The sequence below is a fragment of the Mus pahari genome, chromosome 19 (genome assembly GCF_900095145.1).
Source record: "Mus pahari chromosome 19, PAHARI_EIJ_v1.1, whole genome shotgun sequence".
Lineage (NCBI taxonomy): Eukaryota > Metazoa > Chordata > Mammalia > Rodentia > Muridae > Mus > Mus pahari.
Genome location: NC_034608.1, coordinates 9,674,702 through 9,687,318, shown reverse-complemented (window position 1 = coordinate 9,687,318; position 12,617 = coordinate 9,674,702). Strand labels below are relative to the sequence as shown.

Genomic DNA, 12,617 nt, shown 5'->3' with positions numbered 1-12,617 from the left:
CCTCTCTCTCTCTCTCTCTCTCTCTCTCTCTCTCTCTTTCTTTCTTTTTTTCTAAAGGTCTTCACATTTTTATTTTTTTTTGTGAACAAAGACTAGCATGATCGGTTCCACTTGGTAGACAGTGGAATGATCCATTCAAGGTATCTTAGTCGAACTTAATGAGGCCTATGTCCTTCACATACTGATGGAAGCACTGACGGCACATGTTCAGCCCATATTTGTGGATCAGACTGTGGCGGTTAGAGCAGATGCGGCAAGAGCGAGAATCCTAGCGGAACTTCTGTGGGTGACTCCAGTAGAGCTGCTGATGACCCCCATCTTGCCTTCAGACGCCCAACGAGGAAAAAGGTCAATCAGGGGTTCCTACCCTACCTTAGGTCATTCAGTTCCCAGATAAAGATACAAAACCTTTGTATTTATAATAAGCCTTAGACACCACTAGAGCTGGGCAGACATCTACCCTCTAAGCTATTAGTATCCACTTCCCTATTAGTGCCCTCGAGATTTGACTTGCTATGTTATACCTGGGGTCTTAACTCCAATTTGCCAGCCCTCATGGCCACGTTTCTATGATTCACCTAGCCCATGGCATCGTCTCCTCAATCCATCTTCTCTCTCCTCGTGATCATCCTCAGACCCCAAGCCCAGGAATTGAAACTCCACCTAACTCTCTTCTGCCCAGCTATAGGCTTTAGGTATCTTTATTCAACCAATAGTTTTAGATTAAGGAGCAAGGTTACACAGTATCTTGGTGTATGTTAAGATTTCCTCGTCCCTGGGGGCAACCAGACCTTGGGGAACAATATTTAGTAGTATTTAGTATTATGCAACATAGCAACAGACCAAACTTCAACACGTATTGTTTGGTATAGAGCATTTGTTTTAAGTCATTCAGGGACTTCTCTTCTCTTCTCTTCTCTTCTCTTCTCTTCTCTTCTCTTCTCTTCTCTTCTCTTCTCTTCTCTTCTCTTTTTTCTTCTCCTTTTGGAGATAGAATCTTTCTTTGTAATGCTAGCTGGCTGGGAACTTGCTATGTAGACCAGGTTGACCCACCTCTGCCTCTTGAGTACTGGGATTAAAGGAGTATGTTACCACACATAGATGAATTTTTAAAAAATACTTATTTTTAATACTCTTTAATAATGTGCATGATTATCTATACAGACAGGTGCTGATAGAGGCCAAAGGTGTCCGATCCCCTAGGGCTGGAATTATAGGTGATTGCAAACTTCCTCACAAGGATGCTGGGAACTGACCTTGGGTCCCCTGGAAGAGCAATACTCACTCTGTACCACTGAGCTCTCTTATCTACCCTGTCCCAGGGAGTTTCCTTTTCTTTTCTTTCCTTTCCTTTCCTCTTTCTTTCTTTCTTTCTTTCTTTCTTTCTTTCTTTCTTTCTTTCTTTCATTCATTCATTCATTCATTTATTTATTTATTTATTTATTTATTTTCGAGACAGGGTTTCTCTGTATAGCCCTGGCTGTCCTGGAACTCACGCTGCAGACCAGGCTGGCCTCCAACTCAGAAATCCACCTGCCTCTGCCTCCCCAGTGCTGTTGCTGCCCAGCAGGAGTTTTCTTTTAAACCTCTTTTTTTTTTTTTTTTTGACTAAACAGCTGTCTAGAAAGAGGGTACAAAATATTAAGGTAGAGCTTTCCTCTAACTGCTAATTTATATCTTTTTCTGTTAAAATACAGTAGTTGTGGTGTGCTGATGCAATTTCCACTTTTTAATTTTTAAATATTTTAGCACATTTTAATTAATTAATTAACTTGTTCACATGTATGGAGGTCAGAGGACAATTCATGGTAGTTGGTTTTCTCCTTCTATCACGTGGGTCCTGGGAGTCAAGTTCAGGTTGTCAGGCTTGGCAGCAAATACCTCTACCCATTGAGCGATAAATCTGTCTCTATTTTATATTATTTTATTTATTTTGAGATAGGGTCTCAGGTAGCCCAGGATGACTCTGATGGGTATTTTTGATTGTCAAGTTGGCTACATCTAGAATTAACTAAAAGGAAGTGTCTGAGTACACCTGTGAAAGACTTTTCTTGATTAATCAGTTGAAATGTGAAGACCAACCCTAAATCCAGGTCTTTTGAGGTGGGAAGGTCCACCTTTAGATCTGGGCCACATCTTCTGGTGGCGGCCTACAAAGAATTTGGAAGAAGGAAGCTTGCTCTTTGCCCTCTTGCCCTTGCTCTTCTTGGCAAGTTCATTCTTTGGCTGACATTATGGCCTACTTCTTTGGAATTCTGGCATATAATGAAGACCAACTGAGACATCAGCCTCACGGACTTAACAGTTACTGGGTTCTTGGACTTTCCATTGGGAGATAGCCGTTGTTGGATTAGCCGGACCTTATAACCTGTAAGCCACTCTAAGAAATTCCACTTATATACCGATTCATCCCATCAGTTCTGTTTCTCCAGAGAACCCTGACTAATACACTGGCCTACAACTCGCTATTGCAGCTCGTCCTTCTGTCTCTGCCTTCCAGTTTCTATGAACACAGATGTGGCCTACCATGCCTGGCCACTATTTTCTTTTTAAAATTCATTTAGGTCATCTATACTATCTGAGAAAATAATACATGACAGGGTGCCTGCAGGGGATCAGGCAGAAATCCATGATATTGATTGGGAGGAAAATGCCCTAGGCAGAAATGGTAGTGAATGGCAAGCTGCTAAATGGGCTAATAAAGTGCTTATGCCTTTTTGTGTGAGGCTTAAGTTGAGGTACATATTATATTTTCCCTGGTCCTGACACGTATTTTTTTTTAAAGATTTATTTATTTTATGTATATGAGTACACACTGTAGCTGTACAGATAGTTGTGAGCCTTCATATGATTGTTGGGAATTGTATTTAGGACCTCTGCTCGCTCCAGTTGGCTCCACTCGCTCAGGTCAGCTCTGCTCGCCCCAGTCAGCCCTGCTTGCTCAGGCCCAAAGATTTATTTATCATTATAAATAAGTACTTTGTAGCTGTCTTCAGACACACCAGAAGAGACTTTAGATCTCATTATGGGTGGTTGTGAGCCACCATGTGGTTGCTGGGATTTGAACTCAGTACCTTCAGAAGAGCAGTCAGCGCTCTTTCCTGCTGAGCCATCTCATCAGCCCTGACGAGTATTTTTAACTCTGCAGCTTCACCTTTGTGGCCCTGAGTCTAAACCCAACTGAAAAGCACACATTGCTTTTGGACCTCAGACCAGGACGCTCCTGTCTCTTCTGTCCATTAAGCTTTTATATTGCAGATTGAGGGTGACCCTAAAGTCCCCCTTCTCTATCACTTCTGATCCAGTTGCTGAAGCTCTGTGATAAATCTAAGTATTGTTCCAAATTGTCATCTCTCACTGAGGTGGAATTTATTTCCCCATCCCTGACTCTGGGATTTCCCTGACCATTCCATTAACAGAATGTGGCAGAAGTACTGATTTATGACCTCTAAGGCTATGCTGTAATACACTTTGCAGATTTTCCAGGGGTTTTCTAGAGTGTTCATTATTGGGACATCCTTCCTTTTGGAACCTCCCACCATGCCAAGCAGGAAACATACAGTATGACTGAGCTCCCAGCTGGCATCAATTGCCAGTCTTGGAGTATGTTATTTTGGACACAGAATCCTCACAGGAGTCCACTTTTCTTTCACAGCTTCTAACCAAAATGTCCCGAGATACTCTCAATAAGAAACAACCAGTAAAAAAGGAGAGAAAAGAACCTTTTAGTAGCTGGGTGGTGGTGGCGCCTGCCTTTACTCCCAGTACTTGAGGCAGAGGTAGGTGGGATCTCTGAATTTGAAGCCAGCCTGGACTACAGAGGGAGTTCCAGGACAACCAGAGCTACACAGAGAAACCCTGTATTGTAAAACAACAAATCAATCAATCAAACAAACATCCAGTTGATTCTCCCAACTCCACCAATAGAAGGGTAAGAAATTATAGATGCCATAAAGTACTTCTTTAAGTTTTTTTATATTTATTGTCTGTATATGTTTTGCCTGCATATATATGTAATATGTGCATGTATTATTTGTAATAGGTGCCTGCAGAGGTCAAAAGAAGACATCAGATCTCTTAGAACTGGAGTTATGGATGGTTGTGAGCCACTACGTGGGTCCTAGGAACTGAATCTAGTCTTCTACAGTAGTAACAAGTGTTGTTAATGGCTAAGCATTCCCTTCAGCCCTCATACATTTCTGATGTTTTGAAGCATCAGAATGACCAGACAACTGATTGCCTCCTCCTAAGTCAGAGTTTCAGAGAACAGCCCCTCACTGGCTTTTGAAGTCCCATTTATGGGGATGGGTTAGGGTTGGTAGAAAACAGCTGTTGAGATAATTGGCTGTTAGCACCTGGACAGGAGAGTGGGGGACTCAAGCCTCAAGGCTGCCTGAGCCATAGATAAGTGCAGGAATACGTCACATGGAAGGGAAGTTACCACAGGTGTTCAGGAGTTTATAGTAAGGCAAAGGGGTGGGTACACATCATAGGGTGACAAATTCAGGATAGGTTGAAAACCATGGCTTGCAGGATACATTAGGTTTAGGAAATAGAAACTTATTCTCCTAAGGTATGGAGACTTACTATCAATGTATGACAATGTGGTTCCCATTTTGGTTTCTCAGTATCTGCCACCAATCCTGATGACCTGAGTGTAAACCCAGATAGAGAAGCCTGGTTATCTCATGGATTCTCTCTGTCTCTGTCTGTCTCTCTCTGTCTCTGTCTCTCTCTCTCTCTCTCTCTCTCTCTCTCTCTCTCTCTCTCNTCTCTCTCTCTCTCTCTCTCTCTCTCTCTCTCTCTCTCTCACACACACACACACACACACACACACACACACACACACAGAGAGAGAGAGAGAGACAGACAGACAGACAGACATATGAATAAGTAAATGTGATTTTAAAATATATTTAAAACATGATCTAGTTAGCTTAAATCAGTCAGTCCTTCTCTCCCTCCCCCTTTTCCCCTTCCTTTCTTCCCTCTTGTTTGGCAGGGTAGAGTCATCTTGCTCAGTCCCTCTGCCCGTGATAAGCATTCTCCTGCATGACAGGTAAGAGTAGCCTCCCCATTCTCCTATCCCATGTCAGTGGTGCGATGTTTTAGATCCCCTCTGCCCAGGGATCTCAGCATGGGTGAGAGCTCAAAGAAGGTTCCCACTGACAAGACAAGCTTGAGCAGGGGGACAGGAGAAAAGCACAGAACTGACAGGGACAGAATCCTTGAGTTCAGATTGACAGACAGGCAGTTTCTCACCTGGGATGATGGGATGTATGGCCTTGGTATGTGATAGGCAAAGTGTGACTATAGCTCTGGGCTCATCGACTGGGACAAACTTCCTATGTACGCAGTGGACACGAACAGCACTTTCAAGCTCTCTAGGACATCTCAAACATATACTCTTGTTCCTCACATTTCTAGGTATTTGTTAGCATCATAGCAAATGTCTCCCAAAGGCCATTTGCAAAACTCTTGGTTGTCAGACAGTGGTGCTATTGGGTGGTGGTGGAATCTTTAGGATGTAGGAAGAGAAAGAGAAGTCGCTGGAGACATGGCCTCAGGGTGGATTTGGGGACCCTGATCACTCCTCTCTCTGATAATCATGAGGTGAGCTGTTTTGCATCACCCATGTGATCCTGCAAGGCTATTCTGCCTCACGACCAACGAAGACAACCACCCACAGACGAAGGCCTCTGAGACGAATGCTTGCTTCCTTTAAGTTATTTTCTTGTGTATTTGCTCACAGTAATGAGCTAACCAGAAAATATCATTTGAAATAATTTGTTAGCATCAGCTAAATATTCGAGTGTACTGCTTTACTGTTATGTGAAAAACAGTCCTTTCTTCCATACTCTGTCCAACGTTCGCTTATTTCCTCGGGAACGTTAACTATTTGTATCTCGACTGAGGTTATGTACATGCGGAGGCCAGAGTATGACCTAAGGTGTCATTTATAAGGTACTGTAGAGCTTTTCCCTGTGTGTGTGTGTGTGTGTGTGTGTGTGTGTATGTGTGATGTGTGCATGGGTATGCATGTTTGCATAGATATGGGCATATGGGGGGCACACTTGGGTATGGATTCATGTGCACGTGGAGGCCCAAGGCTGATGTCAAGAGTTATCCTTGCTCTCATTTGCACTTTTATTCAGTGAGGCAGGGTCTCTCAGTCAAAGCCGACACTGGCCAGAATAGCCAGTTTTATTGATTAACTTCCTTTGGGGACTATTTGTCTTTACTTTCCTAGGCTGGAATTACAGAAAGACCACCATGCCCACCAGATACTTATATGAGTTCTGGGTACCTAAAGTCTGGTCCTCACACTAGTGCAGCAAGTGTCACTCACTCCACTGAGTCACCTCCACAGACCTTTTCATGTCCCACCACCCTTTCCCTACTTCCTTTCTGAGATAGAATCTGTCATTGGCCTGAAACTTACTAAATAGCCAGGCTGGTTGGAAAGTAATCCTTGAAGATCTGTCTCTCTTTTTGCCTCTCCAGCACTTGTGTTACCAGCATACACCACCACACATCTAGCAGTTTTGTTGTTATTGTTTTTTTAAAGATTTATTAATTTATCTTACTTATGTGAGTACACTGTAGCTATCTTCAGACACACCAGAAGGGACATCAGATCCTGATTACAGATGGTTATGAGCCACCATGTGGTTGCTGGGAATTGAACTGTTGCACCAGTTCTGAGGACAAAAACCAGGCAAGCACTTTGCTGACTAAATCTTCTGCCAGCCCCTCAATTTTTGATTAAATTAGTGGGTGATATTTAAAATAGCGGTGTATTTCATCACTCAGCATCAATTTCCCCATGCAGGGGTTTTGTTAGTTTGAATGTCCTGTGCTCTGTATGAAAATATCTTTCATCCTGTGGGAACAGGGATCCAGGAAGGGGTGAGGAAGGTGGAGCCACTATCATAGGAAACAGACTCCGGAGACCAACACTGAGGTGCAGACCTGCTGTATTGTGTAGTAGCATCAGGCATTTTCATATGGCCTTTGGGGCTCTGGGGTAGCCAACCATTCCACTATCACTATAAGGAGGTGCCAGGCTGCTAGTACTGGAGAGGACTTCTGTGCAGCTGGGGAGAGCAGCCACCGCTGTGTTCCAGGCCCTGTCTGAGGCTCACTAGTTTGCAAGGATCCTCTATCTTGTGTCACTTGATATGCCGGTGGACATGGGCACTCGTACTGTCAGAGCAGTATGGAAGACTCCCTAACTGTGTACCGGGCCTTACCCAGGGGCCATAGCACCCATACCATCCTACCATAATTTCTGATTTAGTTTGTCATCTGAATAAAAAGATTATCTAGCCTGGTGTTGGTGGTGCATGCCTTTTGTCCCAGCACTCAGGAGGAAGAGGCACACATATCTGTGAATCAGAAGCCAGCCTGCTGCAAAGTGAGTTCCAGGAAAGCTGGGGCTGTTACACAGAGAAACCTGGACTTGACAAAAAAAAAAAAAAAAAGCATTCTATAATGAATATTCTAACTCTGATTGTGAGTTCTTAGTGAATGCTTTTCACAGTTATCCCATTCACAGCTTCTCAAATCACTTTTTTCCCCGTTTTTTGTTTTTCTAGACAGGATTTCTTTGTGTAACCCTGGCTGTTCTGGACTCATTTTGTATACTAGGCAGGCTTCAAACTCACAGAGATCCTCTTTCTCTACCTCCCCAGGAATTAAAGGCATACATCATGATACCTGACTTCAAATCACTTTACTGCTTGTAAAAGGGAAGGTTCTGAGTTTTTCTAAGAGGGATTCCTATGAGGTGGCATAGGATGAGCTCAGTAATAATGTGGCTTCAACATACATGCCAGGCATTTCTGATGCATGAGATCATTGTATCCTACTCTGAGAGCTACACCCTAACTATTCCATTTTTAGCAGAGGGTGTGGTAATGGAGTCCTCTATCTTGATTAATCGTAGTTTCTTGTCCATTAATTTTCTCATGTTGAATAAGGGATGTATTACAATGGAAGGTTTCCCCTAATTATTTTTTTTTCATTCAGAAGACTTTTTTGTTGTTGTTCATTTGTTATTCAAGACAGGGTTTCTCTGTGTAGCCCTGGCTGTCCAGGAACTCACTCTGCAGATCAGGTTGACCTTGAACTCAGAGATCCAATTGTCTTGACCTTCTGAGTGCTGGGATTAAAGCCAGTGCACCTGCCAAGACTTTTCTTTAGCATGAATTCTCTTTTGCCTTGCCAGTTGATACTTTTAATAAAGGCCTCTTCACAATGGTTACATTCATAGTGTTTCTCAGCAGAGTGCATGCTTATGTGTTTACGAAAGATGACCATTTGAAGTGGAAATTTCTGGTGGTGTCATGTGATGTTTTGTTGAAACAGACTCATGTGATTTTTGCTGAAGTAAGATTGGTGAGAGGACAGGTGATGTTGGGAGAGAGTATAAATAGGACGGAAAAGGCAGTGGTGGTGTGCTTGCATAGCTAGCTGTGCACTGCTTCAGTGGTCTCCCATCCTCACTGGCAATGCTTCAGTGGTCTCCCATCCTCACTGATCTTCACTTTGTTGAGAGAGGGATGGCAGAGAACTTCTCAAAGTGCCCTGGCTGGTCTTGGTCTCTCCTGCTGACAACTGCTGATTTGGCAGAGGCCTGACTGTTTCTGCTGGTTCGTGTCACCACTGCTGATTTGTGTTTATTATCCTGATACTACTGAACTGGACTGCTGGTGTTCTAACGAATGGAGATAGGAATCACCCCAAAGAACTAATTCTAAACAGGTCCACATCCCCTTGCCCTATTTACCATCTTTTCTCTCATACCTTTGGACAGTGGGCTAGAAGGGGGCTCAAAACATTTGAGAACCCTTATTAAAGTAGGTTTTGAAAAGTCTAAGCATACAACCATTACCGAAGGCTTTTCCACAGTCATAAATTAATAGGGTTTTTCTTTAGTATGTGTTCTCTGGTGATCAATGTGGTATGACTAATGACTGAAGGCTTTAACATACATGTTACACTGATAAGGCTTATTTCTCATGTATGTCCTCTGATGAACAATGAGATGAAACTCTGATGTACATTGAAAGTCTTCCTGCAGCTGGCAGTGGTGGCACATGCCTGTAATTCCAACACTTGGGAGGAAGAAGCAGGGGAATATATGACTCAGAGGCCTACAGTGAGAGTTCTAGAACATTCAGGACTACACAGAGAAAACTCTGTCTTGAAAAAACAAAACCAAAATGTCTTCCCACAATACTATACTATTGTCTATACTCATAATGCTTCACTTCAGTATGTGTCTGATGATGTTCAACAAGCTGAAGTTGAAGCAGAATTTCCCACAGTTATAGCATTTATATGGTTTTCCTCCAAAGTGACTTCTTTAGTAGGAAAGAAGGAGAAAACACTTAACACAGCCCCCCCTTAAACACATTCCAATAGTTTCTCTGCACTATGAGTTCTCCCAAGTTCAATAAGCTGAGAGGTCCCCATGAAGGCTTTACTACAGTGAGTGGTTTTATTTCATTTGTTTGTTTGTTTTTGTTTTTTTGAGACACAGTTTCTTTGTGTAGCTCTGGCTGTCCTGGAACTCACTCTGTAGACCAGGATGGCCTTGCTATTACAGATATCCAACTGCTCCTGCACTCTAGTGCTGGGATTAAAGACACGCACAACCGTGGCCTAGCCAGTGAGTATGTTGTTATGACTGACTTCTTCCTTGTATGCTTTCACAAATGTCTACAGAGTTGAATGCTTCAAATGAAGGACTTTCTATAACGGTTATTCCCATGTTGCTTCTATTTGTGTGTCATTTTATATATATGCCATGAAGTCAGAACTTTGGCTGACTTTTTTCTTAACTTCTACTTTTTATGAGTATGGTTAATTTTCTTACATGTAGGCCTGTGTACCATTTGTATACCTAGTGTGCTCAGAAGCCAGATAAAGACATTTGATCTCCTGGGTCTGGAATTCTTATGGTTGTCAGCTGCCATGCGAATGTTGGGTATTGAATCCAGGTCTTCTGTAAAAGCAGACAGTGTTTTTAATCACTGAGCCATCTCTCCAGCCCCAAAGGAATTTCTACAGTGAGCATAAATATAAGGTTTCTTTGAAGCATGAACTCTCTGATGTACAATAAGCATGGTATTCCATTGAAGTGTTATCCAGAGCCATAACAATTATCCTGTTTTTCTCCTATGTGAGTAGGCCAATGCCTAGTGAGTTTAGAGATATGGGTAAAGGATTTCCCACACTGATCACATTAATAGAGCTTCTCTTCAGTATGACTCCTCTGATGTACATACAATAAGTCTATAGCTCTGGCCAAAAGATTTCCAGCACCAAAGCATGCTCACAGGGCCCCCCACCAACCTGTTGCTTGTTCTTTAGTGTACAACAAACTTAGAATGATGGCGGAATGATTTTCCACATTGACTACATAACTGTGGTTTCTTTTCAGTCTGAATAGCCATGGGAAAGACATCAAAGCTCTTGCTCACACCTAGATAAAACCACCCCAGGGTCACTTCCTTCCATATGTATAAGCTCTCAGAATGGGCTTCTCCACATTTCCCACATTCTCCACACATTCTTTCAAAGGTCTCATTTCATGTTCTTGTAAGACCATCCTATGATTAATGAGGTTTCCATATTCCTCATAGTCATTACTAATCTCCATTGGAAAAGTTCTGCCATGAAAAGGAAAGGAGGCTTAAGAGTCACTACTGGGGGGTGGAGAGGGAATGGCTCAATGGTTAAAAGCCAGGCCTCTGTTCCAGAGGAACTGGGTTCAATTCCCAGAACCCGTATAATGGCTCACAATAGTCCTGAAATTTTCTTTTGATTCACAATTGTTTTAATATCAGTCCCAGTGGATCCAAAACTCTCTCTGACCTCCATGGGCACTGCACACATGTGGTTCACAGACATAAATACAGTAAAATACCCATACACATAAAATAATAAAATTTTAAAAAAAGTCAGTACTGAGCAGGGCATTGGTGGTGCATGCCTCTAATCCCCGCACTTTAGAGGCAGAGGTAGGTGGATCTTTGTTCAAGGCCAACCTTATCTACAGAGTTGAGTTTCAGAATAGCCAGTGCTACACAGAGAAACCCTGTCTTGAATAACAAAAAGTCACTATTGATATATTTAGTACATTTAGAAAAATTAAAAATTTTCAGCACTTGCAAGTTTATTCAAATGCTAAGGCACTTGGTTCTCACATACTGGTACTTTTTCACAGGGCTTCAGACCTGTCCAGACTTTCTGATGGTCACTGAAATCCAAAATCTGGAGTTTTTAAACTTGTGAGTTGAGCTTATGATAATGTTTTCGTCAAGATGGAGACATGGCTCAGTGTTTAAGAGCACTTGCTTTTACATAGGACCCAGGTTCAATCCCCAGCACTCACACGGCAGCCCACAGGGCAAGTACAGAGCCTGACGGAATGGCAAAGGAAGTACCAGGCAGGCTCCCTGAATCAGACAGCATTTGCCTCAGTGCCTTTTCCCTTAGGTGTCACTAACAGGAACACATTCTTCTCTTGCTTTTAAATTTTATTTTATGCATACAGCTGTTTTGTTTGCATGTGTGTCTGTGCACAAAATGGGTGTATGGTGCCCTTGGATGTACTGGGAGTTGAGTTACAGTTGTGAGGTGACATGTGTGGGTGTTTGAATCACACTCCAGTACTCTGGAAGAACAGGCAGCGTTCTGTTATTACCTAGACTGCATGTAGTACAAGCTCTCTTTGCTTTCGCTATGCTGTCTAGATTCATGGCTATACTTAGTTTCACTTTGTCAGTCACAGGCAAGACAGGAAGCACCTAGGCTGAAAACCCTGTGGTTAATTCTATGGTTTTCTCAATAGTCTTTTTGAGGGGTAAGGCCCTCCTCTCTCCTTTCTGACTATCGCCACTCAAGATGTGACCATTAATCCTGGATATCTTGGGGCATATAATAATTGCCCCGGAGAAACAGCTACAGTCACACAGAGTAAGCAGTTGTGAAGAGTGGTAGGTCCTGTTTGCAAGCTATATCTGATCAACAGAGTCTTAAAATGGGGATGCTATGTCTGTTCAACAGACTTAAAATAGGAAAATCATATCTGATCAACAGAGACTTAGAAATATCGAAGCCATGTCTGATCAGTAGAGACTTAAAAATGGTTCTTGGAAAGGTGGTATTAGGAATTGATAGGTGTATATCCGGGAAGGTTGCTTGGTATAATGAACATGTCTCTGCAATTAAAAAAGTATCATGACAGAGGGGTGCTATTTGATGGCTGGACTTATACCCACAAATGTTTTATCTGTCTCTCCCCTTGCATAACTGTGCTTGCTGAGCTGGGTATATGTGCTCATGTCTACAGGATATGCCTGGCTAGACATTTATTTTTAGCTTGTTGAATTTGTGCTTTATAGTGCAAAATAAGATTAGGGGTTAACTGACCCAGTGGGAGTGGGGAAGGAGGAAGGAAAACTATTGGGGGATTTTTGTAATGATGGAACTTTTATAATGCAGATGCTATGATTTTGTAAAATAACCAATGATGTCAATGCTCAGGGGAGAAGGCTTGTGATTGTATAAAGCCATCTTGAGCTATTTGGTGCCACTTGCTTGAA

The 12,617-nt window shown here is 42.5% G+C and overlaps 1 pseudogene; it reads right to left on the bottom strand.

Annotated features, from left to right (window-relative positions):
• Nucleotides 1-145: 145 nt before the first annotated feature.
• LOC110336880 overlaps nucleotides 146-12,617 on the bottom strand; it is a 12,744-nt pseudogene continuing 272 nt past the window's right edge.